Source organism: Rattus norvegicus, chromosome 6 (assembly GCF_036323735.1).
Source record: "Rattus norvegicus strain BN/NHsdMcwi chromosome 6, GRCr8, whole genome shotgun sequence".
NCBI classification, from domain to species: domain Eukaryota; kingdom Metazoa; phylum Chordata; class Mammalia; order Rodentia; family Muridae; genus Rattus; species Rattus norvegicus.
This window is the reverse complement of record NC_086024.1, coordinates 93,756,356-93,769,881: the sequence shown is the minus strand read 5'-3', so window position 1 is coordinate 93,769,881 and position 13,526 is coordinate 93,756,356. Positions and strand designations below refer to the sequence as shown.

The 13,526-nt window shown below is 46.2% G+C and overlaps 1 long non-coding RNA gene across 1 annotated transcript; it reads right to left on the bottom strand.

Annotated features, from left to right (window-relative positions):
- Window positions 1–6,230: 6,230 nt before the first annotated feature.
- LOC134479215 (uncharacterized) lies at window positions 6,231–7,814 on the bottom strand. The gene is made up of 2 exons (XR_010052257.1): window positions 6,901–7,814; window positions 6,231–6,361 (listed from the first exon to the last, which is right to left on the bottom strand). It is a non-coding gene; the product is annotated as an uncharacterized LOC134479215 (long non-coding RNA).
- Window positions 7,815–13,526: the final 5,712 nt, after the last annotated feature.

Below are 13,526 nucleotides of genomic sequence, written 5' to 3'. Positions count from 1 at the left end.
GCACTGGGTTGGTTTTGATTATTTAAGTTATTATTTAAGTGCAGGACAAAATGGTGGTGGGTCTTCTCATACTTCTTATTCACCCCTTCCTCCAGCTTTCTGGTTAAATGTGATGAGTGAGGTTTTGTCCCACCCCCACCCCCCAGGTGTGGGACATAGAAGTAGGTCTGTAGTTGTAGTTCCAAAGGTTCCCTGTAGGTGGCATTGCACATCTTTGTCTTTAAACAGTGTCTAGTAAGGTGGCTGTAAAAAAAACAAAACAAAACAACTGGGTTTTAATCAGCCACCCTCAGATTTTAAATCATAACTAAATTTGATTTTTCAAAACTAGCCTACCCATTAGGAAGCTCCTTGCTGACGGAAACGTGGCAGGAACTAAATGATCCCGTTTTCTCAGGAAGTTGTCTTTGCTGTAGCTTTCTGTTTTTCTGTTCAACCTTGGTCGCTCACGAAGCTGCAGACATTGTGATTCATGAATCACTTTTCTGCCCTAGACCCCATCTATACAAGGAAGAGAGGCCTTTACGAGTCTAAGTTTGTTCTAATCAGTGCAGTTCTAAAAATAAAGTCCAAGGTGAACTTAAAACTTCTAATGAGTTTTAACTGGTTCTCCAAGTCGCCATTCCTTCTTCCCCAGAGGAGCAGATTTCACATCAGAAGACGGAAGCTTCTGCCAGTGGCTCTCCCACAATCGTGGAACCTTAGGGTGAACCTCATCTCGCTGAGAAGTAATAGGAAAGCTGAGTTTTAGCTTTTTATAATTCTGAACGGGAGCGTGGTAAAGGCTCTGGCCATTTGCCGGCGAAGTTGTTAAAACCTTAAGATCCATGTGGTGCAGAACGCAGAACACCCAGCCACTGAGGTCCCACCACTTTTAGTTACAAGATGCAGTTTGTGTACAACATACACAGTGTGTGAGGACAAGCCGTTTGTATGATGTTTTCTCCCTGTGCACTTGGAATAAAGTGTGTCAGAACAGAAACCCAAGATTTGATTACACAGTCTGTCATTTACTGTCTGTGTGATCTTGTTCCCTAAACTCCATGCCTTGCTGTCCTCATGCAAATAGAGGATCATTTTGTTATGGGCCTCAGGGATTCCTGTGGAGTTCAAATTGTCTGCTGTATGCAGTGTACTTGGGTACTTGGCAGATAGTAAGTGCTCAGTAAACACCATTACAGCAAAAGTGGTATTATAGGTGGGGACTTGGGAAACCTGCTTTTATCTGTTGCATTGTGAAATCCGGGTATCCCTTTATCCCTTTGAGAGTATAGAGAGAATAGAGTGCACATCACCATCCCTATCATGAGAAATGGCAGCTGAGGCAGGCAAAGGTTGAGAACACTGGTCTGTGGTGCTGTTAGTTAAATGAGTCAGCCATTTTAGAAAGGCGGGGGCAGTCATTGCTATTCACTAACAAAGACAGCTATGTGTCATGTATGCACATTTGTATGTTTGTTTTCACTACTGGGCAAGTGCCTTACCACGAACCCCTGTGTGTGCTTGTGCTTGTGTGTGTGTGTGTGTGTGTGTGTGTGTGTGTGTGTGTGTGTGTGCATGTGTGCCACAAATAAACTAGGCCTTGTGCATGTTAGGCAATGTGACTGTACTACTAAGTCACATCTCAGTCTCTGGCCTTTTGAAATACAGTTTCATTGTGCAGCCCAGGCTGGCCTCAAACTCACAGGAAACCATCCTGCCTCTGCCGTCTGAGTGCTGGAATTATAGGCGTGAGGAGCCCACTATGCCTTTTTTTTTGAAGGATTTTAAATTGATTAATGAAAATACTATAAACGCTAAATAGCTCTTGATTTTTGAAATCTTTACTGATAGGTTACTTTAATGTATGATCAATTCTCATTTTTAATATTCATAAAGTTGAAAACGTTGATGTTTCTTACTTGCAAAACAAGATGAAGCATTTTGGGATCAGGCTGGACTATAACGTAGATGCTGCGGACTTTTTCAGGCCCTGAAAAGCCACCGACTGCAGTCTGTCACACTCCTCACAGCTGATCTGTAGTGAGTTTTAGAGAATTACCTTGAGTTCAGCTTTGTAGTCACCTGATAATCAGGCCTTTGCAAGATGGTTTCAGATTGATGCCTTGGCGGCCATTGCCAGACTTGTATTATACCAGCGACCCCATGTAGCAGCCTTCAGCCTTCCACCTTGTTCTTCAGAAGAACGCCTTCCAAAAACCTGCTCCTTGCACATGTGCAAAATGGCCAGCTGTTGACATGCTCTGACTTGAAAAGAAGCTTTACCCAAATTGTCTTAGGGTATCCATTGCAATGATGAAACACCATGCCCATGTGCAACTTTGTTTCCGTATCATAGGCTGTCATCAAAGGCAGTGAGGGCAGAGAGCCACCGAGGGATGCTTCTCACTTACTGGCTTGCTCCTTGTGACTTGCTCAACCGGCTTTCTTATCACCAGCCCTAGGATGGAACCACCCACAGTGAGCTTGGGCCCCCCTACATCAATCACTAAGAAAATACCCTACAGGCTTGCTCATAGCCATATCATACGGAGGCGATTTCTCAGTTGAGGCTCCCTCCTCTCCTGTGACTAGCTCAAGTGCAGTTGAGATAAAAGGGCCAGCATTCCAGTGTTCAAAAGAATTCCCTCAGAGCACAGAGTTCAGAAAGAATGCTACTTTCTAAAACTGAAAAACAAGAAAAACAAGAAAAGCAAGTTTCACACACCTCAATAATAAAGGTTTAAGCCTAGAATGCTTTTGATGTCAGTGACTCATATAAATACCGCTATTTTTAAAAATAGCTATTTTACACCTACAATTCCAGCACCTCGGAGATAGAGGCAAGGGGATCAGAATGATCAAGGTCATCTTCAGCTATATGGCACATTTGAGTTCAGCCAGGGCTATATAAGACCTAAAAAATTAAAAATAAAAACCATGCACACAAAAACACACAAAAAAATGAATAAAATAGCTATCTTTCTAAGTGTTGCTACAAAGAATTTTTTTTTTAAATTTTGGTTGTGCACAGTTTTAATCCTATCACTCAGGAGTCAGAGACAGACATCGCTGTGAGTTCAAGACCAGCCTGGTCTACATTGTGAGTTCTGTAGAGAGACCCAAACAAAAAACTAAGAATGTTGTTCAAAAGTTATTCTCATCTGTAGCGTTAGACACGCTCCGCCTGCTCCCTGAGGAGAGTCTGGCTAACAGGGCAGGCTTGCACAGTAGACTGTTAGTCCCTGTGAGGTTTGCATGACAGCCCTGTTAGTGTTTGCTTATTTGCTTTTTTATTTTTTGAGGCAGAGTCTCAATCTTTGGTTCAGGTTAGCCTAGAACTCCCTGTATAGCCGAGGCTAGCTTGGTTGTAATCCCCCAGACTCAGCCTCCCAAACACTGGGATTACAGGGATGGACCACCACCCTGACTTCTAAATCAGCTCTAAATCACCTTCCCACAGAGCCCACACTGGAACATTCTGCTTTTCTCTTAAAGAGAAGACGGGACAAATCTCTGGACATGTCTTGAAAGATAATCTAGATTGTATTGAGTTGGGAAGCCCCATCCTAAACGTGCTGTTCCGCAGGCTGGTGTCCAGGACAGCCGTAACAACATTGCTTGCTGCTTCCTGACTGTGAACACAGCGTGTCGTGCAGCCTCAAGCTCCCTCCAGCCACAAGGCTTTCCTACTGTAGTGGACGGTACCCCATACTCAGCCCACATAAACCTTCCCTTAAGTGATTTGCCTTGATTGGCTACTATGTTCAGAGTGTTTTGTCACAGCAGCAAGATAAGTAAGACAGTGGCGTTGCCTGACCGGCACAGTGACAGCAGGAATGGCATTGCCTGACTGGCACAGGCACAGCGAGCAGGATAAGGTGTGTGAGCAAGGGCAGAGAAGAGGCAGGCTCCACAGCCTACCCAAGTGTCCTAAGTCAGACTGCAGTAACTGACACAAAGCCTCAGCCATCAGATTCTGAGCCTAGTGTGTGCCTGCCATTCACCTTTCTGTCAAACCAACTTCGTTACCTCTTCTTATAGACTCCACCTTCATCACGGGAGAGACGGAGTCATGACAGCAAGAATGGAGAGGCTGGTCCTATTTAAAAAGGAACCATAATCCTGTATGGCAAGGCATAGGACATTATTAGTAGTGTGTGAATATTAGGGTTCAAGAATTACTGAGTGAAGACCACGGACTCAAATAGTATACAAGGGCAAGGAGCGTTTATTCTGCGGAAATCATGAATGTGCAGGGGTCAACCATCAAAATGGTGATGATTCGAGGGGCTCGTGGGCCCCCTTTTTATGCAGAGCTAGAGGAAATTTCCAGAAAGGTTGGGTAACCTCTCATATGATTGGTAGGTGAAAAGCAGTAACATTAGTACAATTATGATTGGCTACTGTGTTAGTTTCATTGTATTTGGTGAGCCCTTGAAAGAAGTCAGCTCAGTTTTGACTGTTATCTCCTCCTCCAACTCAGTGTCCCAGGAGCTGACTGAACCCCAGGCTTACCCTCCCTAAGTCAGGGTCGTCACTGACTAAAGGTGCTTCCTCTGTGGGAGCCTAGTCTGCTTCCTGTAGAATTGAAGTTTTATTCCCAAGCTGTTTGGACCTTTCCTGGTGCTTCTCCAAACCAGAGAAAACACAGAGGTCCCAGTACAGCAGACAAGCAGAGGCTGTGGAAGACAGAACTTAGCAAAGAAATTCCCGGAGACCCATCGAAGTACCACCAACTGTGACAACTACCACCACCACAGGATGCCAGAGCGGCAGGACAGCCCTAAGGTGCAATGTGGTAGGGATATCTTGGTGGTAACCAATAACCTGTAATTAGACTTAAGATCCACTCAACAAGACGGAAACCATGCCTGGTACTGGGAGCCTAGACAACTAATTACCCTGAGCTAGTGAGGTTGTGGTTCTTACAGGAAAACCTATTCCCACCACTTACTAAAGCAATGGAATTCCTCATCACTGAAGCTAAGTGTAGTTCATGCCCCTCGTCAAAGAAACTAATCTTGTTTTTTTTGTTGTTGGTTTTTTGTTTTGTTTTGGGTTTGTTGTTTGTTTTGTTTTGGGGGTTTTGGGGTTTGTTTGTTTTTGTTTTTGTTTTAATTTTTGAGACAGGGTTTCTCTATGTGTTCTTGGATGCCCTGGAACTCGATCTGTAGACCAGGCTGGCCTCAAACTCAGAGATCACCTGCCTGTTCCTTTGCCTCTGCTCCTGCCCGACTCCTACCCCACCCTGCCCTGCCTCCACCTCAGCGCTGAGATCAAAGTTGTACCACACCCAGTTGAGACTAATCTTTACAACGGACACAGATCATCCCAGAAAACCACAACTGGTCAAAAATGCAGAGAACAGGTGACCATGTGGCTCTAGCCCCAACTGACACACCTCAGAAGAGGTCATGAAAAGACTGTAAGAGCCAAAGGCCCAGGAGACCAGCGGTGAGAGTGTGTCTCCCAGAGATGACAGGGACGTCTCAACAAGACGGCTACCTCGAACCACAGGCTAAAGTGGAAAGGGGAAAATCTCATGGGGCCCCACATCTACATAAAGAACTACAGACAGCCAAGGAATGCTGAATACTCTTCCCTGGGACTGAACTCCTTACTTGGTTATCCAATACCAAGTCTTCAGCCCCAGACTCATATAATACAAGTAACGCTGGGTGGACTGGCCAGATTGTGTGTGTGTGTGTGTGTGTGTGTGTGTGTGTGTGTGTGTGTGTGTGTGTGGCCAGATTGTGTGTGTGTGTGTGTGTGTGTGTATAATATGAATTTATATTATATATATTGTGTGTATGTATATAATATGAATTATATACAGGCGTCCAGGGCCCACCCCTCTCCTTGTTGCTGACGCCTTGGCAGAAAGCACTTGAGGATTCTACCTTTCTTCTAATTACTTTGGTATTTCTCTGGGTCTCCCACAGGGCCTTTCCTCCATCTGTACGAGGGAGTGATATTTAGACTTTTTCACTAAGCATCTGCCCTCTTCAGCCTCTGAACCTAGATAGGTATCTGCCTACCTCGTACCCCAGCCAGTGCTATCATGTGTTCAGGCTGGGTACTGAGTGAACGCCATGGAGGGGTACAAGCCACATAGCAGATATCATTGGCCTTTTTGCAATTAAACCAAAAAGTATAAATTGTAACTCTTGATTCTAAAGTTGTACAACCTGCATATGTCTTAGTTAGGCTTTTTACTACGTGAACAGACACCATGACCAAGGCAACTCTTATTGGTTATAACATTTAATTGGTTGCTGCCTTACAGATTTAGAGGTTCAGTCCATTATCATCAAGGTGGGAACACGGCAGCGTCCAGGCAGGCAAAGCGCAAGCAGAGCCGAGAGTTCTACATCTTCATCTGAAGGCCAATAGGAGAAGACTGGTTCCCATGTAGTTAGGAGGAGGGTCTCACTGCTCACCCCCACAATAACACACTTCCTCCAACAAGGTCACACCTACCCAACAAACCACACCTCCTAATAATGCCACTCCCTGGGCCAAATGTATGCACATCATCACAGTATATGTGACAACTTTCAGCCAATGCTGGTAAAGCCTGTAGTTCTAATAAGTCTTGTAACTCTTGTCCAGCACGAAAGGGATCTGGTGCACACAGAGAGCTTTGGAGGCCTTGAGTCCTCCAGCAATGTTTCTTGGACATGTACGACTGGCTATGTGTCTTTTAGTCAGGTTCTAAAATGGTTCTTAGATCCACCCTTCCCTCCATTCACAGAGCTACAGGCCAAGTTCAGACCCCAAGTTTCTGCTGAAGTATTTAAAATAACTTTTGGTTGCCTAGACAATTCAGTTTATACTCCTAAATCCGCCATGCAGCCGGTCCGTGCTCTTCCCCCCTCCTCCCTCCCCAGCAAGCAGACATTTCTGACATACACTTACATTCCAGCAACAGTGGAAACATGTCTGATGTGGGTTCTGTGTATTTGTCTACAGCGCCTGACAGGCTTTGCTACAAACGTCATTCCTCCTCCCACAAAGCTGCTCAGATGACTGACCTAGCCGCGTCTTGTGCAGAAAGTGCGTCTCACTGCTCCGCTCCATCCCCTGGCCTTTCTAGTCTTTCCGTTTCCTCTTCTGCTGTCTTCTCTGAGCCTGGGGCGGGGTTGTTTTATGCAGGTGTCCCAGTAAGGGCTGAGCACTCAGTCTCTGGCGTTGACGGAGTAGGGGATCTCTGGGCCCCGCCCTTTCCTTTGGGTGCGCAGGTGCTTGCCTGCGGTCCGCACCGGTGTGTAGTGCTGAGGTAAGAAAACGACTATCAGGAATCAGGTCTCTCCAAGACGTTTGGGTCCAAAGGACCAGATAGCTTGTTAGGCTCAACACACAAGCACCTGACCCACTCACTGTCCTTTAATTGTGTATTTATTGTACTGAGTCCTTATGTTAGGACATGCAGCAGTCTGAGACTAAATTAAAGAGGAGAAAAAGTCTACATTCTATATCTTCCATGGGTGACTGTAGCACATGCTTATAATGCTAGTATTAAGCAGGCTGGGGTGTGGAGGACAAGAGTTCAAGGCCAGCCTAGACTACTTACTGAGTTTGAAACAGAGCGGAAATCCTCACTCCTCCCTAAAAACAGTAAGACTGAATGTCAGAACTTTTCAGAAAGATCCTTGACGCTCACGACAGCATTCACTACTGTTCCTACCATAGAATCCTAAGCCAATCTTAAAAGCAACATTAACCACAGACTGTATGATTGGCTGTATTTGTAAAAGAATTAAAATACCAACCAATGTAAAAGCAGAAGTGTTGGGATTGAACAAGGATGGGCGTGAGACTGTTAAAATGAATCTCAGTGTCGCCTTCTAAGATTTTGCTTAATGCAACCAGGGCCAATGCAACCCTAACCAACATGTCTACTTAGCCACTCAGAACTCTGCCTTTGGATAAGGATCTCCCTCATCCATCTCTGGCTTACAAAGTGTGAGCAGAGAGTAGGAAGTGTGTGTGTGGAAGAGTGAAGGCCCCGAGACAGTTGGGAATCACCACAAGGCCAGAGGGACGTGCAGCTCTGCTATTACAGTGTCTCCAGGCCGGGGGAGTAGGACTCTAAAGAGGCTCTCCATGTTCAACCTGGTCTAGTTAGGAGTGGACACACCCTATCCCCTCACACACTGTCTCCTCCACTCACGTTGCCTTGCTAAACTCTCCTTCTACCACAAGAGATTTCCCTTGAGTTTCCTGGGCATCTATCAGTCCGTGTTACATGTGAGCCACCCTTCGCCTCTCCTGATTAAAGATTTGCTTCAACACTCTTTAGTATAAGCTCCTGACAAGATATAAGCCAGAAGTTAAAGGCTGAGCCCTTCTGCTGATATGCATGTGGCTATCCCTTCTGAGGGAGGTCTTTGGTCTGTTATCTCCATAGCCCATGGGTGAAGTGCATTTGTTTGGACCATCCACAAAGTTTTTGGGATGCCCAAACAAGAAGAATAGAAGAATGAAGCATCAACTTGGAAATGTGTGTGGATTTCTGAGTCCCCACGACTGATACAGTGGACTAAAGGCCTAATCTCCTCTGCTCCCTTCTCAGCCAACATATTCCATTTGAGTATGTAAACTGAGTTAGTTCTCCAGAGGTTCCGAGGCCTCCCATCATTCCCTGCAGCTGGGCATGGGGTGTGTCAGGACGAGCATCAGGGTTCTCTGAGGATGCTTCAGGGAAGGGAACGGGATAGGGAGGCTCAGCTGCTACACACACACACACACACACACACACACACACACACACACACACACACCTGCCTCACCTCACAGCCTTCTTTTCAGACCTTGGCTGACCTTGGATCAGATCTTAGCAATCTAGCTCCCGTTCCAGAGTGGGTGCTCAACAGTCCTCTTCATTTGTAAGTATGCTGCCCTTGGTTGGTGCTGGAATGCCTCCAGGCAGCACTGTCATGCCAAGGAGCCAGTTCCAGAACAATGTTGCAGAACAAGGCTCAGATTGTCAAACCCCAGCTGCTGATGGAAGGTTTGGTATTCTCATTACTAAAGCATAATGACTTGGCTTTTCAAATATCTTTACTTTCTCAGAGCAATATTGTTTGGTTTAGTTTGAGACAGGGTCTCGCCATACCCGTGGCTGGCCTCGAACTCACAGAGATCCGTCTGACTTTGCCTCCTGAATGCGAGGAATGACAATGTGTGCAACCATGCCCAGCCCTCAGCTCTCCACTCCTATATCATTGTTCTTGGGTAAATGAGGGTCTCCTCGGGCAGACTAAAGATGCTCTGACTTGTGAGCATGAACCACCTTGCTGAAGGGACTCAGGGAGGCTTTGGATACTAGATGCCAAGTTCCCTAAGAGCCCGGCCTATGGGAAGAACTCCGGATGAGAAGCACCGCAGGAATGTGTGAGTGTTCTCCTCTCGGCTGCCAGCATTCCACAGAGGAAGGAAGTTTCGTGTCCACTTGGAGGTTGTAGAGGACAAGGAGCAGAGAATAGAAAACCACCAAGGTTGTTGCCACTTGGCACACACACAGGGAAAGCCCCGCAGTTTCACCCGGAAACTCCTAGAGGGTTCTGGCTGCTCCGGGTCACCTGGCTGACCCATTTGTCTACTAAGCCTTTCTCCTTCTCTGGGCATTGGCATTCTCCAATGAAAGAGCAGCTTCTCTCGTGCATCTTACCACGCCCTGATGAGGGAGTGGCTGGCGTCTATAACTACTATGCTTTTCGTCTGACTTCATCACACACATGCGCAGTAGGGAGACAGAGGAACCTGTTTGTTACTCCACGTTGCGGGGAAATAATAAAAAAAACCTGGAGATGGGCGGTCGCTGCGCCACGGGGCTAGCGTGAGGTGGTGCATCCTTTTTTATTATTAAACACTACGACGCCAGCCGTGGGGGGGAGGGGGTGTCTGCACAGGCAGCCACTTTAAAGATTCTTGTCTAAATGGTTCAACTAACTTCATTTTGCTTCTGTCCATCTGGTTTATTCCACAGCTCTGTGACATTTTCGAGTCCTGCCCGATTCTTGAATTTATCTCTGAAAAAAATTAGTTATCAAGCCTAGTGGTTCCCAATCTTCCCAATCCTGTGAATCTTTAATATAGTTCCTCATGCCCTGGTAACTCAAACCATAAAGTTATTTCATGGCTACTTGTGCAACTGTTAGGAACCGCAATGTAAATATCTTATATTCAGGATATCTGATATGCGATTCCCAAAGGGGTCACAACCCACAGGTCGAGAACCACTGGTGTAGCCCAGTAATTAGCTCAGCCTTTGTTTGCCTGTTTGTTTTGTTTTGTTTGTGATACCCATGAAATGTGTGGCAGGTCCTGGTACAATATAATATAAAATAAGAAGACAAAAAGTAAGCAGCTGTCCCATGGGTGGGGCGAGGAAAGGCCTGGAAGGGAAGAATGAGTTTTAGCACACAGGCACATGAGCTGGTTCTGAACTAAGATAGCAGCCTCTTCTATAGAAGAAAGGGGGCCCGGGGAGGAGGGACTGTGGGTGACTGTGCCCATGAGTGCGGAGGGAAAGGGGCTCAGATTTTCTCTGTAAATAAATGAGGAAAGGGATCTGGAGTTGGCATCAGTAACCCAGAAGAGCTCAGGTGGCCCGAATGGGGGTTGTCAATGAAAGAAATGTGTAATTGGGAAACTGATTGCCTTAGCACTACCTGCCCCCCCCCCCCAATAAGGTCCCTGCCTCCAGGATCGCCATGTTTGACTTAGTAAAACAGCACGTTCTTAAAGGGCGGCAACTCTGAACTCCTGCAGAGGTCCAGCAACAGACACATTTTCTTATGAGTTAGTTGCTGGGTACATTCCCTAGATAAAGCCGAGGCTTGACCTTGCTGTGGCCTTCCTCGCGCCCACCAGTCCTCACGTTGAAAGTCTAATCATCAGCGCGTCTGGATGTGACTAATGAGATGAGATAGGACCTTCCGAGCGTAATTAAGCTGAGCAAGGTCGTTAGAGAGGACTTTAATCCAGGATGACTAGTGTCCTTATGAAGAATTAGGACACAGACTCCCAGAGGAGAGAGCACAGGAAGCCAGGACATCCGAGATCAAGATCCCAACAGAGCTGGGACTTAGGAGAGACCCCTTCCTGACTTCAGGTGGCATCTTCTCCCTGTGTCCCGACATGGCAGAAAGTGGAAAAAGAAACTCCTCCATGTGTGGATAAAGTCACTGTAGTCACTTATGAAAGCGCCTCCTGTGACCTCCTGACCTCTCCAAGGTCCTACCTCTCCACCCTGTCTCACGGGATCAGATTCAACACACACAGTTTACAGCAGGCTCCACATCAGAGCTCCTCTTGAGCTCACCGAGTGTATAGCTAGACAGCACCCCAAATGTCATATCCTGGATGGCATAGGAGTGGGAGGGGCTAGTCCACGGTGCATTTGAGGCCATGATACTAAAAGTACCTGACTCCCTTGGGGTCAGCCTCACCATTAGGGTGTGTGCCATGTTCTGGTGGACCAGTAAATAAGGCTCTGCCCTGTCGCAGCTGCACACCCAGGCAAATGTGCCCTCACCTGCCAGTCTCTTTGCAAGCCGAGAAGACAGTACATTTCACCTTGTGGGGCCGAGGAACAGGTGACGTGGAGTATATACACCTGGAGCATAAAGTCCTGACAGTCAGCTAGGAGTGTTCACAGGAAACACACGAAGTAAAAATATTGCCAGAAATCACCACACAGCAGTGTTTACAGAGTTCTTTCAGCTTCTCAGATGAGGAAACTCAGCCTGAGTGACTCAGGCAGTGTCCGTCCTGGAGCCTGGAATGGGGGAAAGGGACTCAGTCATTTAACCAGTCATTGTCTTGAAGTGTGCAGAGCTCCTATTCCAAGAGTGTGTGTGTGTATGCGTGTGTGTGTGTGTGTGTGTGTGTGTGTGTGTGTGTGTGTGTGTGTGAGTTTATCGTGGAGTAGAAAAACAAAACAGACTGGCAGAGAGCTGATGGTTTACAGCGTTCCAAATTGCCTACTGCTATAATGAACACCCCAGAGCTGGGCCTAATGATGTCCCCTCCTTTGGGAGGAAGAGGCAGGAAGATCAAGAGTTCAAAGTCATACTGAGGTACACTTTGAATTAGAGGTTAACCTGGGCTGTAGAAGACTGTATCTTAAAATAAGAACAAACAAACACCCTCCTAGAAACACCCAGATAATGTTTAATCCAGTATAAACACACTTTGGACCAACTACACATTTTCAATCTAGATATTTCCTTCTAAGAATTTGCAGCAAAATGCATGGGTCCTGACCCTGAGCCCTGACTGCCCGGGGAGATGAGGAAGCAGCTGTGAGTTGAGTTGGGTCTTTGAACCCCATGCTTTCACCCTTTCTTCTTCAGAAGCAAAAACACTTCATTTTAACCTCTTCAGTCCTGGTGTCTGGCTGTCTGGCTGTCTGGAAAGGTTAAAACAGGTGAGCATAGTGTAAAAAGTGTTCCTCCTTTGTCATTTCTTTTGATATGGTTGTAATATCATAATTACATATTAATTACAAGCTTCCATGCAACTTAATGAAATGGGGGGGAGGTTTATACTCTTCTCTTTAATTATGATACTTGATTAAGGTCAGGTCCCCACCACCAACTGACATTATCCAGGTACAACTGCTTGTTTCAAAACCAGATTAAGGTTACTTGTGGGGAGATGGCTCGGAGGGTAAGAGTTCTTGCTATACCAATGTGAAGCGCATTAATGTGAACACCCAGAAACCATGTACAAGTGAGGGCAGTAGGACATCTGTACCCCAGTGCTCCTGCAGCAAAATGAAACAGGAGAACACCCAGAAGTTCCGGAGCTAGCTGGCCTAGTGTACACAATGGCAAACAGCAAACAAAATTGTGTGTGTATGTGTCTCAGAGACACAAGATGGAGAGCAATTGAGGAAGAACCCTGACATTGACCTCTGACCTCTCACACACACACACACACACACACACACACACACACACACACCACACACTCAGCATGTATCTTCTGAATATGAATTTGAGCCATATAACTGCACAGACTTATCTGGATCCCTTAAAGCTAGAATTAATAGCTGATGAACTCTTTTACAATTTACAGATGATTTCCTTCCTCATTACCACCACCACCACTAACAAAAAATGTCTCCCAAGCTGTGAGGGATGAAGTGGAGAAGGGTTCAGGGAGGAGGCTGAGGAGACACTCTCCCACATACATCAGTTGTACTTTGTACAGACGCCTTGGGAATCTTACCAGGAGAGGCACGGCATATGCAATTGTTCTTTTCCGGAACTTGTCATTTTCAAGGGAACAGTGGGGATCAATCTGGGGCTAAATTATAAATCAAAATGAATGCTGGGGCTGGAGAGATGGCTCAGTGGTTAAGAGCACTGACTGCTCTTCTAGAGGTCCTGAGTTCAGTTCCCAGCAACCACATGGTGGCTCACAACCATCTGTAAAGGGATCTGATGCCCTCTTCTGGTGTGTCTGAAGACAGCGGCAGTGTGCTCATATACATTAAATAAATAAATCTTTAAAAAAAATGAATGTTAAAC